The following is a 23601-nucleotide window of genomic DNA, read 5'->3' as shown; positions in this document are numbered from 1 at the left end:
AAGATGATTTGGATAAAAGCATCTGCCAATGCTTAAATGTACATGTAAATATATTAAAATCTGTGTCTGAGAGACCACAGTTACATGGAGAGAGAGAAAGAGTGGCTTTTGGAGAGAGTAATGTAATATATCGGTGAAATGAACGTTTCTTTTGGTTTATGTTAATGAAGGCTGAACCCAATGAACACATGTCTCCTGTTTGTATTTTACTAATACCAAAGGTTATGAACAGACAGTGGTTTTTATGATTATTTTTGTGGGATCTGTGCATATGTACTGTACATGCCCAACCACAGTCAAAGGCATCACTAATCCACCCACCCATACACACAGTAGAGGGATCAGTGCTGAAGAGGCTTGGTGAGTCACCAGATATGCGGGACTGAAGCCAGTTGCTCTACAGTGAAGCATCTTGTACTCCCACATTAAAAAGAAAAGCTGGCTTATACATTTTGTTCACTTTGAGGCTGGTCTTCAAGCCATCATTGTATTTTATGAACACACACACACACACACACAGACACACTGTATTATAGCTTAAGTGCACTTAATGGCAAACAAATGGACTTGGGCAATAGCACATGTTGTACTCCTAATAAATAACCTGTGGCCGTTTGTTTCTTTCACTGAGATCCTTCAGATGGACGGCAGTTCCTACACGCAGCAAAATCACTATACGTGTGTTACATTTGCCCAGATTTAATCTTTATAATTAGTTGGTCTTGGTTCCTCACCTTTCCTCATTATTTACTGTGCATGGGCTTTTTAACTCATTTGCGTGCCCCAGCATTAGATGTAATGTTTCTGCGCGCAGCATCAGGCGCAAATGGGTTCCCCCTATACAAGCAGCTGTAACATAAAAACCCTTTTTGATTCCCCAGAGGAGTCGAAGGTTCCTAAAAGAACCACTTTTTTAAAAATAACTTTTTAAAGTTTGAAGAACTAAAAAAACAGAGAAAATGTGAATATCTTTGCGGATAAGTCACAATAAAATTAAAGGGAAAAACTGTAATTTTTGGGAAATATTGTGGTATTTTTTACTAATTATTTATCTGTGAGCTTTATTATTTTTTTTTAAATTCATGTGCCCCCATAATCTTTTTAATCAAAAATGCAAATCTCCTCCCCTCCTCGAAAACATTCTCTCTTTACTTCCAGTCATTTAGTATGGCAGGTGGGCGGAGTCCGGGAAAAGATCGCAACAATTAGTAAATAGCAACATGACCCAACTTTCAATGATCCAATCAATTCTCGATGGACGAGTCCAGCCCTCCTTTTTTTATTTTAAAAGCCATTTTACATGGATATACGTCACAAAATAAGGGAAAGTAAGACAATCATTACTTCATTTTCATGGCAAATTTTCATGGACGGTGTCAGTTTTTTAAACTATATATTTCTGAAAAGTTTTGTCATTTACATTTCTTAACCATATATATCATTAAACTAGACAATTTTAAAGTGCACCCATTTCATTGCTAAAAACAACGTTATTCTGTGTATTTGGTATAATACAACGTGTTCGAGTGCCTTCCTCGAACGCACTGATTTTGTACAAAACTCATCGATCTGAAAAGCTGTCGCTGATTGGCTAATCTGTAAATTGTGATTGGTCTGAATACCTCTGACGTCAGTCGGAAACGTGACGCTCCTTACCATGTTTAAAAGATTCGCTCACAATGCAATGCTAACAGGAGTTAACTTACAGGCTGTATTTCAGAAGCAGGAGGAATTACGATAATGTCGGTCTTGTCAGGAAGTAAACTGTTGCCTACAATCCGTGTGTTTGTTGTAGATCAAAAAAAAGAGATTTATGTTGAAAACGATAAGTCGCGTCATCAGTAAGTGGTTGCAATCAATGTTAAACAAAAAAAAAGAAATTAGTAAAATAAAAGTGAAGTAAATTGAATGAATCATTTGTTTCAGTGTTTGGGATTTGTACCTTTTGCATATCATTAAAATGTACTATACACACGGTACACACCAAAGGAAATGTAAAATCATGAATCGGACAATATGTGCTCTTTAATGAATGCAGCCTGACAAAGAACATTTACTGTATGAAATGTAAAATATACAATAAATTTAAGCTCTATTTAAATCATGTTTACATGTTTCATAAACCAGTGTTTAAACCATAAGCATTTAAACCTGTTATTTTACAAATGATAAATTTGACTGTAAAAAATGTGCACATAGTAAACATCTCCAAAGAAAGACTGCAGCAAGAATAATGTCCAGGTTTACCATGCCCCATAACACAAATGTGCTTAGGATTACTATGCACAATATTTATTACAGGATATACAGAAGAAAAGAAAATAAGAGAAAAATCTGCATTATATCATGGCTCCTTCAGAATAGAGCAGCCAGTGATGGATTTGATTCAGTCTGGATATGTTTAACTTGCAGAGTAAAGCTTGAATAACATGTAGGACTGAAACGATTCCTTATGGACTTTTAATAGCAGGTAAAAATAAGTGGACACACAGGCTTAAAAAATGACCTCACTTCCTTGGAAACCAAGTTTAAACAAAGTTGAATCTTTGATCTGTTTATGTATTTACATAACTTTGTCCAGCTACTGTATACACGACCACCAAATGACTTTATTAAATATGTATATATCATTTTCTGAAGATTTAATGATTTTAGCAGAGGGAACAAGATATGTTCTTGTTTACGATGAGATGAGCCGTTCTGCAATGTCAGACTAAAAGCAAAACACCATGAAAGTAATTCGCAAACTTCTGCAGCACATCTCTTTTTCTCTCTCGTTCCATCAGCCTCACTTTGTTTTTCAAGTTTTGCGGTACAGCACACAGATGTCTTCATGAGAAACACATGTTGAGCACAATGCTTTCCTTTAGACTCGGCAAACAATGAGGCTTGTGCAGCTGAGAATTCACAGTCAGCATAAATAATGTGCGAGTTCTCACTCCCAGAACGTAGATTAGATGATCTTCAAGACCTCCCATATGCGGGCTCATAATGTCGATCCAACATATTTTTCTTCATAATTCTGACGTATACAACCCATACACTTAGATCTGATCATTTAGATATCTTTTGGGTCTCGTTCCTATGCTCTGAACGTTTCTTCTATCTTTGTGATGGCCGATGTCTTGATGATGGTTTTATTTCATTATTTTTTCTGTCTTTATTTGATATGTAATCTTCATATGTCTTTATAGATGCATGACAGAGAGATTAATCAACCTATCCAAATAACCACGATGGTGCCGGATTGCGAAATAATGAATCAGTTGATGAATGCCCAGATATTCCTCCTTTTTTAATTGAAGTTTGGTAGTTGAACAAAGGGGGTACGTGACCGCACAATACGAGCAGGGGGGATAACAGCGGTTTGAAGATGATGGGGGAAGATTATTTCCGGTGGACTGCAGCAACCCAACACTGCAAAGTTAAATTAAAGGCAGAATTTGCACAACAGTTGGGCGGGGGGCAGCTCGGGGGGCAGTCAGACAAACGCGGCGAAGGGGACCGGCTGGGTTTAATGACCTCTCTTCTGTGTTGATTCAGCTCTTGCATCAGCCCCATGCAATTAACAGCCATATCCTTCCCTTTGGCTTTTTATTTAATCAAAAACCAGTCTAGGAGAAAGAGAGGGAGAGAGAAGTGAAAAAAATTAAGAGGAGGGTAAAATTAAAAGATGGATGAGATTATCGTAAGTGGCTTTCATAATGAACCTGCCATACATACAGTGAATATAAGAGATAATGCAACAATGATTGGAGCGTTAAGACGGATGCACACGAGCTAATGGAGCTCATCACAACACATTTAAAAAGTTTTATAAAGATAATTCTTCAAAACTGACAGAATATTTGGTTTCATTTAAAAAGAAATTATTATTTTTATGTGTATTCTTTTTGGATGATTTTTACTTATACTCCAATATAGAATGTAGGTATTCGACTCATTTGTTTTATGGCAACATTCATCGGTCCTCTTCTTAATGCATTGAATTTAATAAAAAAGAAACTCATTTTGATTTGTAGCCATTAGAAAATGTTTTATGTAACTCAGAAAGTTTTTATGTCCAAAAAGCTTGCATGCCATTTAAAAATGAAGTCTTGTGTATTTATACTGTATTGCTCAACGTGGATTACGAAAAAGAGACTGTGGTGCAAAAACAGACAGAACAGCAGGACGGTATTTTTGATCTTGGTGGGTGGGCGTGCTGTGATGTAAGACGGGGCGTAAGATTGTCTGCGCGTCTGCTGTGCATACTTCCTCCTGGCGTGCCGCTTCGGTTTTTCTGTCCTTAGCCAATGTGGAGTTGAATGTGACAACTAAACCTGGATAATATGCACCCCGCTGTTTTATGGCTATACTGTTATGCAACCGCTGGTCTACGGCCAGCATCAGACTGCATCCTGAAAAAGGGCACCGCACCTGAGTGCCAAATATGCATTGCTCACCTATCTGGACTACATTTGAAGTTTAGTATGCTGCTATTTTTTATAATGCACCATTGAAAGTCCAGGTAAGGTGCTAAGGCTGCAACGATTAGTAAGTAGTAAGTAAGTTTATTTATAAAGCACATTTAAATTCAGCTCTAGCTGACCAAAGTGCTGTACAGATACATAACAAGAAGTCAATACACAATAAATAATAAAAAAAGAGCACAATATAATAAGTAGAATAAAAAACAGAAAGAAAAAAGAATTAACACTCAGCAGGAAAGGCCTGGCGATAGAGATGAGTTTTTAGTTGATTAATGGTGTGGCCCATTAAAATGCCTCTGAAATCGATTCAGAATCGATTTTGAATCGATTCTGTGTTTCATGCACAACTTGTGCGTTTACCAGGGGCGTCATGCACCAATTTTTTAAGGGGGCACAGTGTGCACAGCTCACAGAAATGTGTGCATACACAGACATCAAAAGAAATATTATAGAGCTTTCAGTCTTTTCCATGGCACTTACATTTCTAACAATGCAAAAACCTCCAAAATCAAAGTCTTGACTAACTTTCATATCAAATACTATTCAATCGGAATAATGACATATTGGTATCATATTTACATCTGAAACGGCATGTATTATTTATTTCAGTTTTAATAAATGAATTCTTTAATTGTGTCATTAATGCATTTTGCACAACAACTGCATTATCCTATAAAGTAATTTTAAAACCATATAAAGTATATAAACAACGAAAATGACATAAGCTAATAGTCATGTGATTGATTTTAATGTTCAATAATGATTTAAAAAAAAAATGTATTAGAGGAACGCATTATTGCATCAAATTTTGCCTCATATGTGAGCATGTGTGATTCCGCGCCCCCGAACTCTGCCGAATTTTGGCGTTGTACCAAGATGACGGTCACATTTTAAACCATACATTTTGTTCACATAGGAGATTAACTGCACATTACCGTAGTGGGGTTTGGAAATGTTGTGAGCGTTTCTTACACTTTTTAATTCCTCAGAAAGCAAAATGCAGCAGCAACAACAAAGCTCGTGAGCGCGCTCAGACGCTGACCTCTGCGACTGCGCTGTCTGCAGCACCTGCCGTCAGAATAAAGTAATGTTACATGATCAAAACGGCGAAAATCTCCGAACAGTGACAAGAACAGCACAGAATTTATAATATTGTGCATATTAAACAGATTGAAAGACAAATAACAGATTAATGGACACTTCTTTGATTTTGAGGTCGCAAGCAAAATCCTTTTAGCTCAAAAAAACCAAGGTGCCCCCTCAGTTTGAATGGGCATGACGCCTCTACGGCATTTGGTCAGTAGGAAGTCCTTATCAATCTAAAATCATTATGAGTTGAAGTCGTTTAAAACGTGCATTTAAAGCAACACTATGTATGTAAAAATGACTTGCAGCTCCCCCATGTGGTTGAAAAGGGCAGCAGTGCCTGGTATCAGACACTCTTCTGCAGGCTTGGGGAGGGGTGGGGCTGTGTGCTTTACCTTCCACCGCCACTTTCAGAGTGTGCTTGTAGCAGCTAGGAGGCTGCTCAGGTTGCAGCAACAGTACAATTTGTCCAGTTAAAAGTTGTTCTATCACTGAAATAATTTTAGAGACATTATTTAAAGGTGTTGCTTAAATAAAGCAACACCCGTTAAACAATCTCATTCAAAATATTATTTATTATCATAAAAATACCTGAAACAATTTGAAGAACAGCGATATATTCCTGGAAAAGGTTTGTAATGCTACTTTTTCTGTGGCACAAAGGGACTATCTGCACGAGAGCGCCCCCTGGTTTTGGGATGTGACGTAATTCATTAAAATACATTCATTGGGAAAACGCACATTTGCACGATTAATCGTTGCCGATGTGATACCAAAAACAACAGAATAGCACTTCTTTAAGAATGTGTAAATGTCTACAGGATTTCTTTATTATGATAGGGGACCGCAGTTCAAATTTTGACCTAACTAAGATTTTTAATAAACCAAGCAAAATGTGAAGTGACATGAAAGTGGGTAGCTGTCGGATGTGGTCTACAGAAGACAAAATTCAACTGGACAGACTAAATATAAATGTGAATTTCACATGGGTATCAGATTTCTTCAACAGAATGGCACTTTGCATTATTTAAAAAAATTAAATATTCAAATACTATATTAATACTGTTTAAAAAAATCTGATTTACTGTTTTCTATATACAATTATCCTACATAAAAAACATTCTGTGAAAATATAACTTTGATATCTTAAATATTGACTGAGGGAGGTCATCATTAAAATTAAAGTAACTTTGATCCTCCTAATCTCAGAATTAGTTTATTAGACTTTAGCCTGGATTTCACAAATAATAATTTGTGTGATTAGCCAAATAATGCAGGACTGCCGGTGGGTTAATACTTGAGATGAACCAGTCCACAATCTTAAATAGTTTCCTCAAACGTGTGCTTTGTGAGAGCCTGAGCCCAAAAGAACACATAGCATTTTATGTATCATAGCTAAATGTCAAAGGGGTGCTTGGTAAGCCATGAAAAACAGACCTCTGTTTAACCCACACTGACTCAGTGCAGCTTGCGCAAACAAGGAGCACAGACCGTGGCCTTGTAGGACGTAGCAGCCCTTCGTGGAGGCTTGCCACATGTAAACATTTTTCGGGGCTAACTGGCACTCCGATTTCATCTTGAACTTGTGCTCATCTTGAACGCCTGGAGATTTTTGTCTTGTCTAATATTTACAAAAGCTTGATTTGAAATATTTCACTGTGCGAAATGGTCGGAAGCTTCCAGAATGGTAAACTAACTGTACCAGGTGCATCAAATTAGCATCCATCTGGCTAGTTTTGAGCATGAGCCAGTGTGTTGACCGAAGCATTGGGTATTGATTCTGGAAGCGTGAGCACAAGTTTATTTCTTTGCGTTTTGAAGTCCCTAAACGGTCTCGGATTAAGCCTGTATTTGCACAGCTTGGAGAGTATATGTAACAGATCAGCAGCATCTGTAAGGCCAGTGTGCCGAGACTGTGCCTGCTGAGCGTGGGGTCTTGTGACTAACAGCAGGTGTGTTAACATCAGGGACATGAGCACAATAGGACCCTGAGCATCAAGTAACCCCCTGGGATTCTACAGGACGAGGTGTCACATCAGCAAAATAATGTGTTTCCTGTTAACTTTTCCTGCCTTTTTAGAATGGTTGAGGATCAGATCTTAAAGTGTTTGCTTTATTATACCATATCATGCATATACTGTATATATACTGTACACACACACTGCAAATCTGCATGTATATATGTGTTAAAAATATGTGCTGGTTTATTTCATTGGTGTAATGCAAAAACATGTTTTTTATTAGTTTTTCATCAGGCTCTTATGTTTAGGTTCAGTAATTTCACTTTATTGGCAATGAATAGGTTAAGTCAGTAATTGAAATGCCTTATTTTAACAAATGTCACTTTAATCATTTTTATTGGTATTTATTAAACGGTTAGTTCCAATCCTTGATTCTGATTGGTCAATAGCTGTGCTTTATTCACAATAAAACACTGCCAAGACCGCTTTACCCAAATTTTTTAACTTTAATATTGTGTGGTAAACGTTTTATAAAAGCAATAAGGTACTCGAGGCAAGTGCTGTATCGTGAATAAGTAACGCTATATAACTCCGCTTAGCATCATGCCTAACAACGCCCTTCAGCCGTTACTTATTCACAATGCAGCACAGCCCCTCGTAGCTTATTGCTTACTTAAAATAACTTGACTATCTTTCGCAGCAAAACCCTTTATCATTTTAAAAGATAATGTTTGAGACAGAGATATATTTTGCTGTGGTCAATCAATACCAGGTGGAATTTTGAACAAATGTAAAACGACTTCAGTATAAAATCACTTTGAACATTCCATTGTTGACCCTGTCAGCAGGGACGAAAGTACACTGTTAGACTTTTTATTGTATATATGCAGTAACTCAGTTACTGTAACTGCCCCATTACATACTGTACATGTTTTTTTACAGTATGGTGCCTTTACCGCAGTTCCATTTTACAGTATAATACCCTTACTGTAACCTTATTTTAAAAAAAAATTGCCTTGAAGGGGAATCGAACCCAGGTCACCCATGTCATAGGTTCATAACACTACCACAGTGCAACAGAGTCACTCAATAAAAGTTACAAGTAGCCTTTTCTGTCACTCTCCCAACACTCCGAGAAGCGAAATCTTGGCATCACTAGTGTTTGAAGTCTTGAGGTCAAATTCAAATCTGACGGTAAAGCACTTATCCATAATCCCTTTCTGGTTACTATCTAAAATTCTCAATAATTATTTACACTGCTGAAAAACAATTCACATTTTGAAATGTGCTTCACTGCTAAAAGCATAACAAATAAAATGTATTTCATTTTATAGATATATTTAAATTTTCCATTTTATATGCTTTTATAACACTGTTTTATTAAACTACAGTAACACTACTGCTGTAGTTTTACAGCAGTCTACCGCAAATTCAAAACATACAGTAAATCACTGTAAATTAAATGTTAATACCCATAATGCAATGCATATTACAGTAATGAACTGGAAAAGAATATTATGGTATTTTACTGGGCATTTTGTGGTAAGTAACTGTAGAAATTACAGTTAAGTCAACAAAACAAGATAGATTTTTGTGTTACACTTGTTTTTAGTGAATATACCTGACCATGAGCTTGTTAATATGTAATTGCAAACATATTTCGTAATTTATCTCTGTAAAAAATAATAAAATTAAATTTTTATTTTAAATTTCAGTTTTATCAAATGTTTCAAAAGCAACCGACAGTACAAATTTAAACTGTTAATACTGTTGAAATAAAAAAATTCAACAGTTTGAACACTATGAAAATGAAATTAAATCAAATTACCATAATATACATTTTCAACACTTTGCAACAGTATTAACAGCGAGAGAAAAGTAACAAGTGCTACTTTCGTCCTGACAGGAACTCCTGACATTTAAACCCGATTTACTTTTATTTTGAAAAACTCTGAGAAGTGAAACTTCAGGATGTGTTACAGCACTAAATAACCTGTAGATCGATCAGTTTTTTAACACATGAAACAAGAAACAGAACACGTTATAAGAAAAAAATGACAGCTTTAAGAATTTACTTATCATGGTTAAAAACAACTTTCTGGATCTACATGCGAAAAAAGGTGAGTAAATAACGAAATATTTGTCAGCTCTGTCAAGGGTTGCGTGCTAAAGATGCTGTCATAGTTTGGGATGCTAATTATATCAGTGCTCAGAGAAAATCACTTTGTTACTTTCGTCCCGGTTCTCCCCTACATGCAAAAATTTCCACTTCTAACTTGTAACAACCAGAGTTTAGTGTTAAGTGTCTCTTTCATCATAAACCCTTCCGCCGTGTGTGCAGCAGGCGCGTATTTTGATATGATGGATGATGCACATGGTTCACATGACGCACTGAAAACATATTTTGAATTTCCGCCCCTTGGAAGAAAAGTCACCGCCTGCCAATGCTTACATGGGAGAACTGTTAGAAAAAAACATGTTTGCTGTAAAAAAGATTAATTGGTTCAACTTAAAAAAGTGAGTGTTCTTGCTGCCTTAAAATTTTGAGTTAATTTAACCTAAAAATATTAGTTGACAACGTTTTTTTTTTTTTGCTAATATTTTTTAGTTTAATTAACTCAACATTTTAAGGCAAGTTGAATCAACAAATCTTTTTTTACAGTGAGTCTGTATAACCCTATATACTACTATATACAATCACGATTGGACAACAAAATATTATTTTTTTTAAGGTCTGAATGCATGAAATCTAAAAAAAAAATCTTGAATTTGTGATGTAAATGTGTAAGAAATGTGATAAGTCCTGCCATAATTTCTTTAATCAGCATAGATTTAAAAAAAAAAAATCATAGTATTATGTTATAATCAGCATTAAGGAGTGCTGGGCACAGTCCCCAGTTTCAAAACTCTGCTACAGTCTTTCAAGGATGTTTCAAGGAGAAATCAGTAATGACTGCCATTGTCCAAGCTCACATTAGAAATGACTCTATGGTATTGAGCTCTATCTGGGGCAGGGCAGGCACATGTCCAATCTGCCCCGTTGTCAGGTGAGAATTAAACTTTTTTCACCTTGTGGAAAGAAGCTTCAGAGAGCAAAAGGAGGAGAGCGAGATCATTTGGATACCTTACCAGCAGAAGCCCTGACATATGATTATCTCCTATGAGAGGATTTGATAGATAAATAAATTTGACTGTGCCTGTGAAAACTCACACAGTTTTTTCTACATGAAATCATCCTACATAATGTAAAGAAAATTAAATCCTGATACCTTTAATATTGACTGAGTAAGGCCATGGCAAAGTTGATGCTCCAAATCTCACAATTAGATAGTGAGACTTTAACCTGGATTTCACAGAAAGGGTCATTTATATTTTATACACAGGTGTGAATGTCTAAATATCTGAAAAACTGTTTACCAATTTCTTTGAAAAATGCAATAATTAGTCTGTATTTCAAAATAGAAATCTGACATCTACATGCGAGTTTCATCAGAATCCCCTGTTAATCTGTTGAACATTACCAGCATAATTTAGTTGTTTGTGCTATGCGTTATTGACGCTGATAGCAAATTAGTCACAGCACGGGTGACCAAAGGTTTCTAAATTGGCCAGTAAGGGCACATCCCTACCTTTTAATGAGGTCTGTATTGTTGTGGATGTCAAGCTTCTTGAAAGGTACGGCACCTCGTCCACCCCCTCCACCCCAGCCCAACCTAAGACTCGTTGGTTCAGGCTGAATAATTTTGTGATATGCTTTGCTCCAGTGTAGTACAGAAGAATTACTTTGTCTTATCTTCCAGTGGACAGAGGTGACCTTGTGGAGGAATGAGAGAGGCAATTAATACAGCAATCACTTGTGCCATGCAGTGAGTGCTCCACCAAATCCTCTCTGTTAACCTTTTCAGGGGACAGAAGAAAAACAGCACTGATGAAAGCTCACCTTTGGTTTTCCGGGGACATCTCTTTGGGTGTTGTGCAGTTCTGCTGGACAATGGCAGTGTTTATTGGAAGTGCTTATGTATGTTTATGGTACATTTATTGCTTGAAGCAATGTCTGTGCAGTGATGTCAATAGCTGTAGAAATCTGTTAACATTGTCATTTAAAAGGTCAATAAATATTTAAATATTTATATTTATATAATATGTACTATATTAATTATATTATTAAATACTTGCATTACTTGAAAAAATGTTTATTTTCAGGGTTTATTATTGTGACTAAAATGAACTTAGTAAGGGATAATGTAGGCAGCCATTTGTTATCGCAGAAATAAGACCCGAAGTGAGGGTATTGTGTATCACATTGAAGGGGCATATTTCGCGATAACAACCTGCTGCCTGTACTTTATCTCACTTATTACATGGCTGTTTACCTCATAAGTAAGGTAAGGGACATCAAATATTTATTTCAAATATTTTATTTGCTCATTTTTAATGAAAACCCGTTTACTTTTGGTTTTAAGAAAAGACTTTCAAATGTCACGGACACAGTATTTAGTTTGATCATTTGTAAATATAATGTCTTATATGTTATTAAAATACATATTTATAGTTAAACCTGCAAATGTCACGAATGGCCAATCAGAATCAAGCATTCCAACAAGCCATGTAATAAAACTATTAAAAACATGTATGTTAATTGAAATCAAATGAAACATAGACCTAAATATTATTTGAAAAACTTGAAGTAGACAATAATTAGAAATGTTGCCTTATAGCAAAAAAACTGAATTAAGTTTAAGTTGAGGAAATACAATTATTAACTGAAACAAAAAAATCAATAAAATAAATGAAACTTTTACTACATTAATGTGTTTAATAAAACAAAAGCTTAGCAAAGTTACTAAAAATATTCACCAAAAATAAGGGTAAAAATAAACTTGTAAACTATTACCGTGGGTTCACACCAGCTGCGTTTGAGGCATCAACGCGTCTTCACATTGACTTAACATTGAAATCACTCGTGCTTGACGCCTTTAACGCTGCTGGTGTGAAATTTCATGGAAAGTCGTGTTATAGTCACAAACAATTTTATTAATTTGTTTGTGTCCATGGCACGAAATGCTGCCTTTTTTCGTGCCTTAAGCACAAATGTCTTTGTTGTGTCACTTGCACGAATTTCTAGAAAAAAAAATGGTGTTCTTGGCACAACTTTTTTCTCGTGTGATTTTATGTATGAAATAATGAAATTCTCATTATTTTTTCCTATTTTCTTACCATTGTCGCTTGGGGTTGGGGTTAGAATTACTTTCTGTTTAGAATCACATTTTTAGACATCCAAACCCCACCTCTAACCCCAACTCCATGCGAGAACAGTTTTAAAAGCGGATGAAAAACATGTAGAAACCAATACATAAAAGTACATCCTAACCCAAACACCAAATCTAGCCCCAAGCGACAATGATTTAAATATAGCGAAAAAAAGAGAAAACAATACATAAAATGTCACAAAAAGAAAGTCTTGCCACCGACACAAAAAACTTTATAAAAAAAAGACATTTGTGCTCAAGGCATGGAAAAAAGCCGAATTTCGTGCCATGGACACAAACAAATTAATCATATTTTTTGGGACTATAATAATGTATATATATATATATGTATATATATATATGTATATGTATATATATATATGTATATATATATATATATATATATATATATATATATATATATATATATATATATAAATATATATATATGTATGTATGTATGTATATGTATATGTATGTATATGTGTATATGTATGTATATGTATATGTATATATGTATGTATATACAGTCTTGTTCAAAATAATAGCAGTACAATGTGACTAACCAGAATAATCAAGGTTTTTAGTATATTTTTTATTGCTACATGGCAAACAAGTTACCAGTAGGTTCAGTAGATTCTCAGAAAACAAACAAGACCCAGCATTCATGATATGCACGCTCTTAAGGCTGTGCAATTGGGCAATTAGTCGAAAGGGGTGTGTTCAAAAAAATAGCAGTGTCTACCTTTGACTGTACAAACTCAAAACTATTTTGTACAAAAAAAAATTTTTCTGGGATTTAGCAATCCTGTGAATCACTAAACTAATATTTAGTTGTATGACCACAGTTTTTTAAAACTGCTTGACATCTGTGTGGCATGGAGTCAACCAACTTGTGGCACCTCTCAGCTGTTATTCCACTCCATGATTCTTTAACAACATTCCACAATTCATTCACATTTCTTGGTTTTGCTTCAGAAACAGCATTTTAGATATCACCCCACAAGTTCTCAATTGGATTAAGGTCTGGAGATTGGGCTGGCCACTCCATAACATTAATTTTGTTGGTTTGGAACCAAGACTTTGCCCGTTTACTAGTGTGTTTTGGGTCATTGTCTTGTTGAAACAACCATTTCAAGGGCATGTCCTCTTCAGCATAGGGCAACATGACCTCTTCAAGTATTTTAACATATGCAAACTGATCCATGATCCCTGGTATGCGATAAATAGGCCCAACACCATAGTAGGAGAATCATGCCAATATCATGCTCCATGCTTCACTGTCTTCACTGTGTACTGTGGCTTGAATTCAGAGTTTGGGGGTCGTCTCACAAACTGCCTGTGGCCCTTGGACCCAAAAAGAACAATTTTACTCTCATCAGTCCACAAAATGTTTCTCCATTTCTCTTTAGGCCAGTTGATGTGTTCTTTGGCAAATTGTAACCTCTTCTGCACATGCCTTTTTTTTAACAGAGGGACTTTGCGGGGGATTCTTGAAAATAGATTAGCTTCACACAGACGTCTTCTAACTGTCACAGTACTTACAGGTAACTCCAGACTGTCTTTGATCATCCTGGAGGTGATCATTGGCTGAGCCTTTGCCATTCTGGTTATTCTTCTATCCATTTTGATGGTTGTCTTCCGTTTTCTTCCACGTCTCTCTGGTTTAGCTCTCCATTTTAAGGCATTGGAGATCATTTTAGCTGAACAGCCTATCATTTTTTGCACCTCTTTATAGGTTTTCCCCTCTCCAATCAACTTTTTAATCAAAGTACGCTGTTTTTCTGAACAATGTCTTGAACGACCCATTTTCCTCAGCTTTCAAATGCATGTTCAACAAGTGTTGGCTTTATCCTTAAATAGGGGCCACCTGATTCACACCTGTTTCTTCACAAAATTGATGACCTCAGTGATTGAATGCCACACTGCTATTTTTTTGAACACACCCCTTTCAACTAATTCAACTAATTGCCCAATTGCACAGCCTTAAGAGCGTGCATATCATGAATGCTGGGTCTCGTTTGTTTTCTGAGAATCTACTGAACCTACTGGTAACTTGTTTGCCACATAGCAATAAAAAATATACTAAAAACCTTGATTATTCTGGTTAGTCACATTGTACTGCTATTATTTTGAACAAGACTGTATATATATGTATATATATATATATATATATAGATACATACTATTTTTAAAACTAAACTACACATTAAAATAACTCATCAGTTATGCTTCATCCAGCTGGCTTTTGCTTACAGGATCTGCCAGCAGGAGATAACTGTCTAACTAACCATCCAAACCTTTATCCCATGTACAATTTGAGAAGGAAATTGCACACCGGATAAAGCAGTGCCAAACAGTTATGGAAAATCAAATACCATTAGCTTGAATTTTCCAGTTGCCAGAAACGTCCAATGCTGATTTTGATGAATATGATCCTTGTAATCTCTCCTGTTCCTTCATCTAAAGTAGCTCGGCTTTCTCAGTTCTGCCAAATTCTCCCAAATAAACACACTCAACAGTCCCTAAGCGACAATATAGAAAACTAATCCGTGAATGGAGAAAGAGATAACAGTCTATACATTGACAGGAACTCACAGCGATCCATTTCATTTGCTTTAAATGAGACACAATCACACCATAGGGAAGTGTTGTTAAACTCATCATATAAAAGTGGATAAAAACTTAAAAAATAAAATGTTGCATTAAAGCCATAAAGATTCAGTTTGTCCCAAATTTGTATTTGCACACAAACAAATGCTTTAGTGTGTAAATCAGTTTCTAGACAAAAACTGAAATGTGGATGTCAAAAGAGTCAGAATAAAAAATGCTTTTATATTATACTTGACAGAGTGGGAAGTGTCAAAAATAAAAGCAGGGGACAGTGGTGCACTGTCAAAAAAATAGTCAAAATAAGTCACTGGGACTTTAAAAAGGTACCTAATATGTGCCATTTAGGTACAGATACATTTGGTATGGTACTGCTATGAACTCTTTATGCGCTAAGGTGTACTCTGCTTTTATTTTCGACATTAAGCAAGAAGTAAACAAAGCAAGAAAGCCCACTTTCAGTCAGTCCACCAGTGAATTTCCACCAATGAAATGCACTGAATGACACTGGAATACACATTACAAGTAAAAGATTTGCAGTTTCAAGAGGGACAGTAATGAATGGTGGCAATGGAGGAAAAACTGTGACATCACTTTTATGGGAAACCCAAGTATTTGTTATTGCGTGCTATTGTCCAGCTGTAAAACCGCTTCCATTCCAAACACAAACATGCTTTGCCACAGCTACAGACCTTTCAGTGGGAACACGGCACTCATTGCTAAATTGAGCACAATTAGTTCGTCAGACCCCACATTGGGTGTCCTAACCCAAAGAGCACATATAGCTGAACGAGGCAAGCCAGCTCTCATTAATCTTGGCCTGCTGAGTGCTGGCCTGCCAGCGGAAGTGACCGTGGAACATGCGTGTCGGAGAAATGCACACACCGGCCCTTTAGCGTGACTGAGGAGAGCAGGAGACTCAAGCCAATTATCCAGTCCCCACTCTGCCTTTAATTTTATGCAACGTATGGAGCCTGTGAAACTGTGTCTCACTACCAGGCGGACACCGAGGGCCTGTCTAGATGATTGCAATTAAAGGCAATTCCACTGCTCGGCTTCTGTTAGGTGGATCTGCTGTTGAGAAAGGAGACGGGGGAGAAGCTCGGGGTGGTCTTAATCATTGAACGGTGTGACGGCCTATTTTTGACATCCTTATTCAAATGCTTTAATTAGGCAATATGAAGGAGAGAGATAATTCGGTGCAGAGGAATGCTGGTGGTATTGCAATTAAGAGCGTGTGCTGCAGACACGTTAAGCTGTGGTGCTCATGTGGGAAATACAGGTTCGAATAATGCAATGTCCTAGTGAGATTTTCATTGCCATTTAACTTTTTCTTCCTCTCATTCACTGATCTAATAGTTATACAGTTTTACGTCTCAGACAATTCTTGAATATTTCTTCACACACAAAGGGTCAAAGTTTGGATGGTTAGAATAGAATTGGCTGACAGGTTAAAGTCTCATAATATAATTTTGAGATCAAAGTTTGAATTCAAACACTGATTTCACTTTCATTTTAATTCTTGTCATGACAGTCAAAATGAAAGATATCAAGGCTATATTTTCACAGATTGTTCTGTACATTATGTATGATGATTTTATGTACAAAAAAATTGCTTTCACAGGCAGGGTCATATTTTACCCAACCAAACAATTCAGTATTGTTAGAATGCACAAATATAAGCAACATCTGAATCACAAATAACTATCCTCCAAATAGTCTCTGCGCATTAAAAACTAGCCTATCAAAGACCAAAAATAATAATGTGTGCACCCTCAAATGTGATACACACACTTTGTAAACATAAATGCACTTCATAGGAATCTATGCAAAGTCTGAGCCATAAACTCTCACCTAATACTGAGGAAGTTTTCACCCAATGCAACTCTCCTCTCCGGCAGAGATCCTGCTCCCCCTGCTGGAGGAAACAGCGCTTGGGAGATTGGAGAGAGCCAGGGAGTGAACGAGACAAAACTAAAGGCTGCCAAACCCTGTTTCAATATTCCTTCAGCACACTTGCCCCAGCTGTTTCATAATTAACACTGGTGTAGGGAGATGCTCTTCATCTGCTTGATTAGATAATTAAATAATGAATTAACCAGAGGGCTTACACCACCTCTTCAGATCTGTCTTGCTCTGTAGAGAGGAACAAGAGCGAGGGAGAGAGCGAGTAAAAAGCACAGATGTGATTTTACTTCCATCTGGATGGCAAATCGAGATATTCTTCTTCTTCTCATCCTCAAACACGTTTTATTTTATATTAATACATTTGGACTTGTATTGATTTCATACAATCATATAGCTTGATAGCTGTGAACAATGTTTTACTGTTTTACTTAATTTTCTTTTCTTTTTTTTTGTTTAATCAACTCAGATTTACAAGCATGTCAACTTACTATTATGTATCTTGGCAAGAGATGAGTTGCTACAACTTATAAAATGAAGTTGACCTCTTTCAAATATATTTTATAAGTTATAACAACTCATATCTAGTCAAGATAATAAAGTAAGTTATAATGACTTGTAAATCTGAGTTGATTCAACTTTTTTATAGTGCAAAATTTTTTTATTAGACTAATGATGTTTTATAAACTTACAGTAACTCTCAAAGAATCCTGTTAATATCAGATTTAAAGTTAAACATGTGATGTTTTGGTTGGTTTGCATGACTTTTTAACTAGTGAGGATCACTTACATTTAAAAAAAAACTGGACCTATCCAGGGCCAAACCTGTGCACACATATACAATATAATCCTTACAGCTTATAAAAGTGTGACTTTTTATATAAAAAAAAGAGTAGTGAGTAGTTGCACTATATTCTATATCAATGTAAAGTATGTATACTAGTAGTTAGATTTAGTTTTTATACTCTTATTTAAAACATTGGTAGGGAATTATAAGATATATGTTAAAGCATTAGTCCATTTTATAAAAAAATCCAGATAATTTACTCACCACTATGTCATCCAAAATGTTGATGTCTTTCTTTGTACAGTAGAGAAGAAATTATGTTTTTTTGAGGAAAATATTCCAGGATTTTTCTTATTTTAATGGACTTTAATGCACCCCAACACTTAACTCTTAACTTAACACTTACAAGTTTTTTCAACAGAGTTACTCTAAACGATCACAAACGAGGCATAAACGATTGTCATTTTTGACAAGAAAAATAAAAAATATGCACTTTTAAACCACAACTTCTCGTCTATCTCCGATCATGTGAAGCCCCAGCGCGACCTCACGTAATTGGGTAGTGACGTCGAAAGGTGACATGTTACATATATGAAACGCACATTTCCGGACCATTTTAAACAATAAACTGACACAAAGACATTTATTAGTATCATTCCACATACAACAACGTAGGAACGGTCCTCTTTCTCCACACTTGTAAACAGTGGGGCGTAGTTTCGCATTCGTCATCCGTGACCTCTTGACGTGATGACGTATTGCGTGAGGTCGCACTGGCGCATCAAAGACCGGAGATGGGCGAGAAGTTGTAGTTTAAAAGTGCATTTTTTTATATAGTCAAAAATGACAATCATCACTAGAAATGCCTTGTTTGGGATCGTGCAGAGTCTTTTAAAATTCAGTTAAAAAAAAAATTTAAGTGTTAAGTGTTGGGTTCCATTAAAGTCCATTTAAATTAGAAAAATCCTGGAATGTTTTCCTCAAAAAACATAATTTCTTCTCGACTGAACAAAGAAAGACATCAACATTTTGGATCACATAGCTTTGTTTAAATTTGTTTAGTGGATCTGTTTGTTTCCAAATATAGTGGAATGGCAATAAAGCTCACTTGAAAATACATTTCCTATCATAGCATAATAGGAAGACACATCTATAAGCAAGAATTTAATTTGTATTTAGAAGGGTACCACCTGTTTGAATGACCAATTGCAGACAGGGATGTTTAAGGAATGTATTTGAAAGCAATCTTTATCATTCTAGATATGCCAGCTTTAAAGATCAGACAGCGTGTAAGCGATAGCAAAGTGTTTACTATTAAAATGCCAACATCATTCAGATTGCTCAAAATAAAAATCACCGCATGACCAGTGTTTGGATCACCAGATGTTTCTGCATAAGAGACGATGACAATGTGAAGAGACGGCACATGGTATATTAAATACCTTCTTGTTTAATTAGGTAAGAAAAAGAGGAAATCCGTTTTGAATGAGAGAGGGGAAAAGCAATAAAGTAAATGTTTCTGCCCGGTTGTCGGTCTGGAAGCTGCAAACCCAGTAAAAATGTAATAATAATAAAGGCGCCCAAATGTGGATGTAATGGCCTGTATTTATGTGTTTCATTTTATCTTCAAAGACGGGCTGAAATTAAACAAACGTGCGAGTGCAAAATGGGCCATTTTAAAAATAGACCCTTTCTCAGAGAGCCATCTCATCTCGGGTCCCACTGCGAATATTGCTACCGTCAGCACTCGCCGACATTAGAAGATGAATCAGTGGAAGAAAGAACAGAAGAGAGGAAGAGAAAGGGCCGAACGGTGACAAAAAGACATTTTAATCACCGTTATTTCCGCCTGCGCCCAGGCGAATGAAGAGCGTGCCAGGGGTTGCGTGATTGAAACGCTCCCTGCACCTTTAAACAAAGCCCACACAACTTCCTCACCGGCTTCATTTTTAAGACTTCTTTAGCCATAATCATTTTCATATAATTCACTTTCATACAATTCTTTCTCCTAATCATTATCAGGGCCACTAACGTCTTAATGACTTCATAAATTTAAGCTATAAAAAGTAATGGAGAAAGACAAATGAGATAATTAGGAATAAATCTTAGTGGAAGCCCATTTATCAAAACATCGAGAGCCACTGAATATTCACAATCATTAGGCCCTGTGTGTAATTAACAAAGCCCCTCAGTTATGAAGGAAACCTGTTTCCAAAGATATTAAGATCCAAAAGACTCCATGTTATTAAATTGACCGATGAATCTACGGTGTATAATATGATGTGGATTATTAGGATCCTTTTTAATTAAAAAGTGCGTTAGGGTTTTTTCTTTCCTTTTTATTATTTAAATTTTTTAACACTTTAATGGGAAGTTGAATAGTCAGAAGGCAGTAAAGGAGCTATCTCTCGATCTTTTATTCTCTCTCTCTCATGAATTGGATGGAGATGATATAATGGACAGAAGACTAGCCCTTGGTCCCAATATTTTATTCTCCTTCAGTAATGTTGCACAGCACATAGACGGACGACGTGTTTTAATTTAACACACTTTGAGTTCCTATTATCTTAAAAACTATGTGTAATGAAATAATTTGCCCTGATTAGCTAAAGTGAGAATAAGACTCATGTTAAGTGTCTGTGGAATTAAAAACTGATTATTTTCCCTCTCTCGGTAGATGAGGAAAGGCTGAGTTTAACAGCTAATGTTTTTAAAGCAATCTCCAAAATTTGAACTACCGTATGCCGTTTCAGAAGAATATTATAATTGATATGATATTGTCATGTTACATGGCCAGAACTTGAACAGGAATTAAACATTAATTGAAATTAAATAGAGACCAAACTACCAAACATGCTTTTTCATGCTCAGAAAAGTTTAGATACAAAACAGTAATGTTTTTATTTTATATACAAATTATTTTATAAAATGCTATGATAATTATATTAATGATAATGTGAAATGACATTTATTCTAATTATTTACTTTCAAACTATAAACAATTCATATTGTGGGTAAAATAAGTAGTGAGTATACTTTGTTTCTTTTTTAAGAAATATCTCTTTAAAAGAGAATGTGTGTAAAAATGATTTGTTGGCTGAACAACCATTACTTATATTAATGTAATTAGATTAAACACAAAAAACTTTTCAACCTCTACTTAACATATTTAGTATGTGTAACACAAAAATGTAAGTTACCAGGTGAACTTAAATGTATGCAAAAAAGGCCAACTACTATAACAATTGTGTCAAAATTAAGTACATCTAGCATAACATTTTAAGTAACTATAGAGACACGTGATATGCAAATTTCCCATGATGCCTTTCCAACCCAAAATTCTGACATCTGTCGTTACAATTTTGTGAAGCACATGCACTGTAAAAAAATCCAACTTCAAAATGTTCTTTCAACAAAGATAATTAAGTAACTTGAACAAAGATTTTTTTGTTGAAGGGCATAAATTCATTATTTTGTGTTCACTGAATGAAATAAGCATAATCATCCTGCTAACAACTATTATTTTGTTGACTGGACGTACACTCTAAAAAAATTATGTGTTGGATTTACTTAAAATATATATGCGCCATTTTTGCATTACACTTTTTAAGTAATCCCAACTTGGATAATTTTACTTAAAATTAACAAGAAATCCTGTGTCTTGTGTACTTAAATGTTTAATTAAAGAATGTTACATAAACTGAAATATTTAATTTCATACTGTATAACACATTTTTTATTGTTAATTGTAAGTACAATTATTTCAAGTTGGGATTACTTAAAAAGTGTGATGCAAAAATGGTACATATATATTTTAAGTAAATCCAACATATCATTTTTAGAATGTGATAATGAAAGCTTTTGTTATTTTTAATTCGGTTGTATCAATTTAAAATGGCAAAATGTAGTTTTTTACTTGCTTAAATCACTGCCATAGCTCCCAGTACAAAATGCAGTTTGACCTTAGTGAACAGTCCATCACTGTTAGTCTGTTATAACATCTCCATTCATCATTAAACTAAATGGTGTTAAACTAAAGACCTTCACTGGGTCAAATTGGCCATCTAACCAATAAATGACTTGAAATTCAGCTTTTTGGATCATTATTACCAATATTCCCACCGGCCCCAAATCACGTGCACTTGAACGATCATTCAACGTCTGATAAATTCGTACAGTATAGTGCAGTAGTTCTCAAACTTCCCCCTTGTGTAGGATGCATCCCTGCGTACTCCTCCCAAAGACAAATTATGACATTAAAAAATCGTAAAGTTTGAATTTGAATTAAACAAAACATATTAATGTAGTATACTGTATGATGTACATGTCTGTTCTGGTTGTATTTGCTTCAGTCAGGTTTGAAATATTATTTCTCTCTGTCTCTATAACCCCCTCGACATGTAGATTATACATGCTTATCGGCCAAATACACAACAGTTCGTCATTACAGCATTAATTGAAAAAGTGTAATTAATCTGCCTCCGTCCACATCCTGGACCCCTGCCAGCATCTTCTGGATTGGATGCAACAAAATGAAGAAGCTCCTTCAACAGGAGAAATTTGACTCAATACTGCCCCCTGTTGTCTGCACGAAGCTCCATTATCCGAGTCTCATTTGTGCATCGACGGTGGCACGGCACGCCTGTAGCGCGTAAGCAGGCCTCTGTTGGGCAGACTGACACCACAACGGGCTGCAATTACCTCACAGCAAAACCTATTGTCTGCGTGTCACCCCCTGATGACTGCACACTGTAAGCAATCGTCTCTTTTCTCTCGCAGCATTTGTACAAATAGCTTCCAGAGGCAGTGAAAGACAGAGCAATTTGGTATTTTGTGTCATTTGACAGGTGAATAGTGAATGCTGGGGGATACACTAACAGAATCATTTTGCGTCCGCTTAAAAGGACAATGGGGAGAAAGAGAGTGAAAAAGTATCGGCCGAGAAATGAGTGTTGCTAAAACAGCGCTTCAGAAGACTTCAGTCATACGGAAGGAAGCTGTGATTAGTCCAATCTGTCATTAGTGTCTCATCGACGGACCCATTAGCTTTGACTCGGAGGAGTAAAAAGCCGCTAGCTGAGATTTGCATCATGTACATTACCCTTTATCAGTGAACTAGGACTGTACGCATCTCTACACCAATCTTAAAGGGAAAGTTCACCCAAAAATTAACATCTATCAGTTTCTGTCCTTGTCCTGACCTCATCTCATTCTAAACCTGAATGGTTTTCTTTTTCTTTAGAACATAAAATCTATAACCATTTAGGTACAGATATGTATACATTTGGTACCAATATGTACCTTTATATACTAATATGCACTCTTTGGTACCAATATGTACCTCTATTAGAGGTCTTTATGGGTCAACTTAAAGGTCATGTACTTCCTGATCACATTTTTTAATCCCTAGTTGGTGTGTAATGTTGCTGTTAGAGCAAAAATAATACCTGTAAAATGATAAAGTTCAAAGTTCACTGCCAGGCGATATATTTTCTTTAACAGAATTTGCCTTTCAAAGCCTACAGTGAACT

The 23601-nt window shown here is 35.8% G+C and overlaps 1 long non-coding RNA gene across 1 annotated transcript in view; it reads right to left on the bottom strand.

The window, feature by feature from the left end:
* Positions 1-1904: 1904 nt before the first annotated feature.
* LOC135718972 (uncharacterized) overlaps positions 1905-23601 on the bottom strand; it is a 46280-nt gene continuing 24583 nt past the window's right edge. Inside the window, exon 3 of the long non-coding RNA XR_012335001.1 lies at positions 1905-3614. This is a non-coding gene — a long non-coding RNA (uncharacterized lncRNA). The remainder of the gene's footprint in view (positions 3615-23601) is intronic.

The sequence above is a fragment of the Paramisgurnus dabryanus genome, chromosome 14, assembly GCF_030506205.2.
Source record: "Paramisgurnus dabryanus chromosome 14, PD_genome_1.1, whole genome shotgun sequence".
In the NCBI taxonomy this organism is placed as follows: domain Eukaryota; kingdom Metazoa; phylum Chordata; class Actinopteri; order Cypriniformes; family Cobitidae; genus Paramisgurnus; species Paramisgurnus dabryanus.
This window is presented reverse-complemented; position numbering and strand designations above follow the sequence as displayed.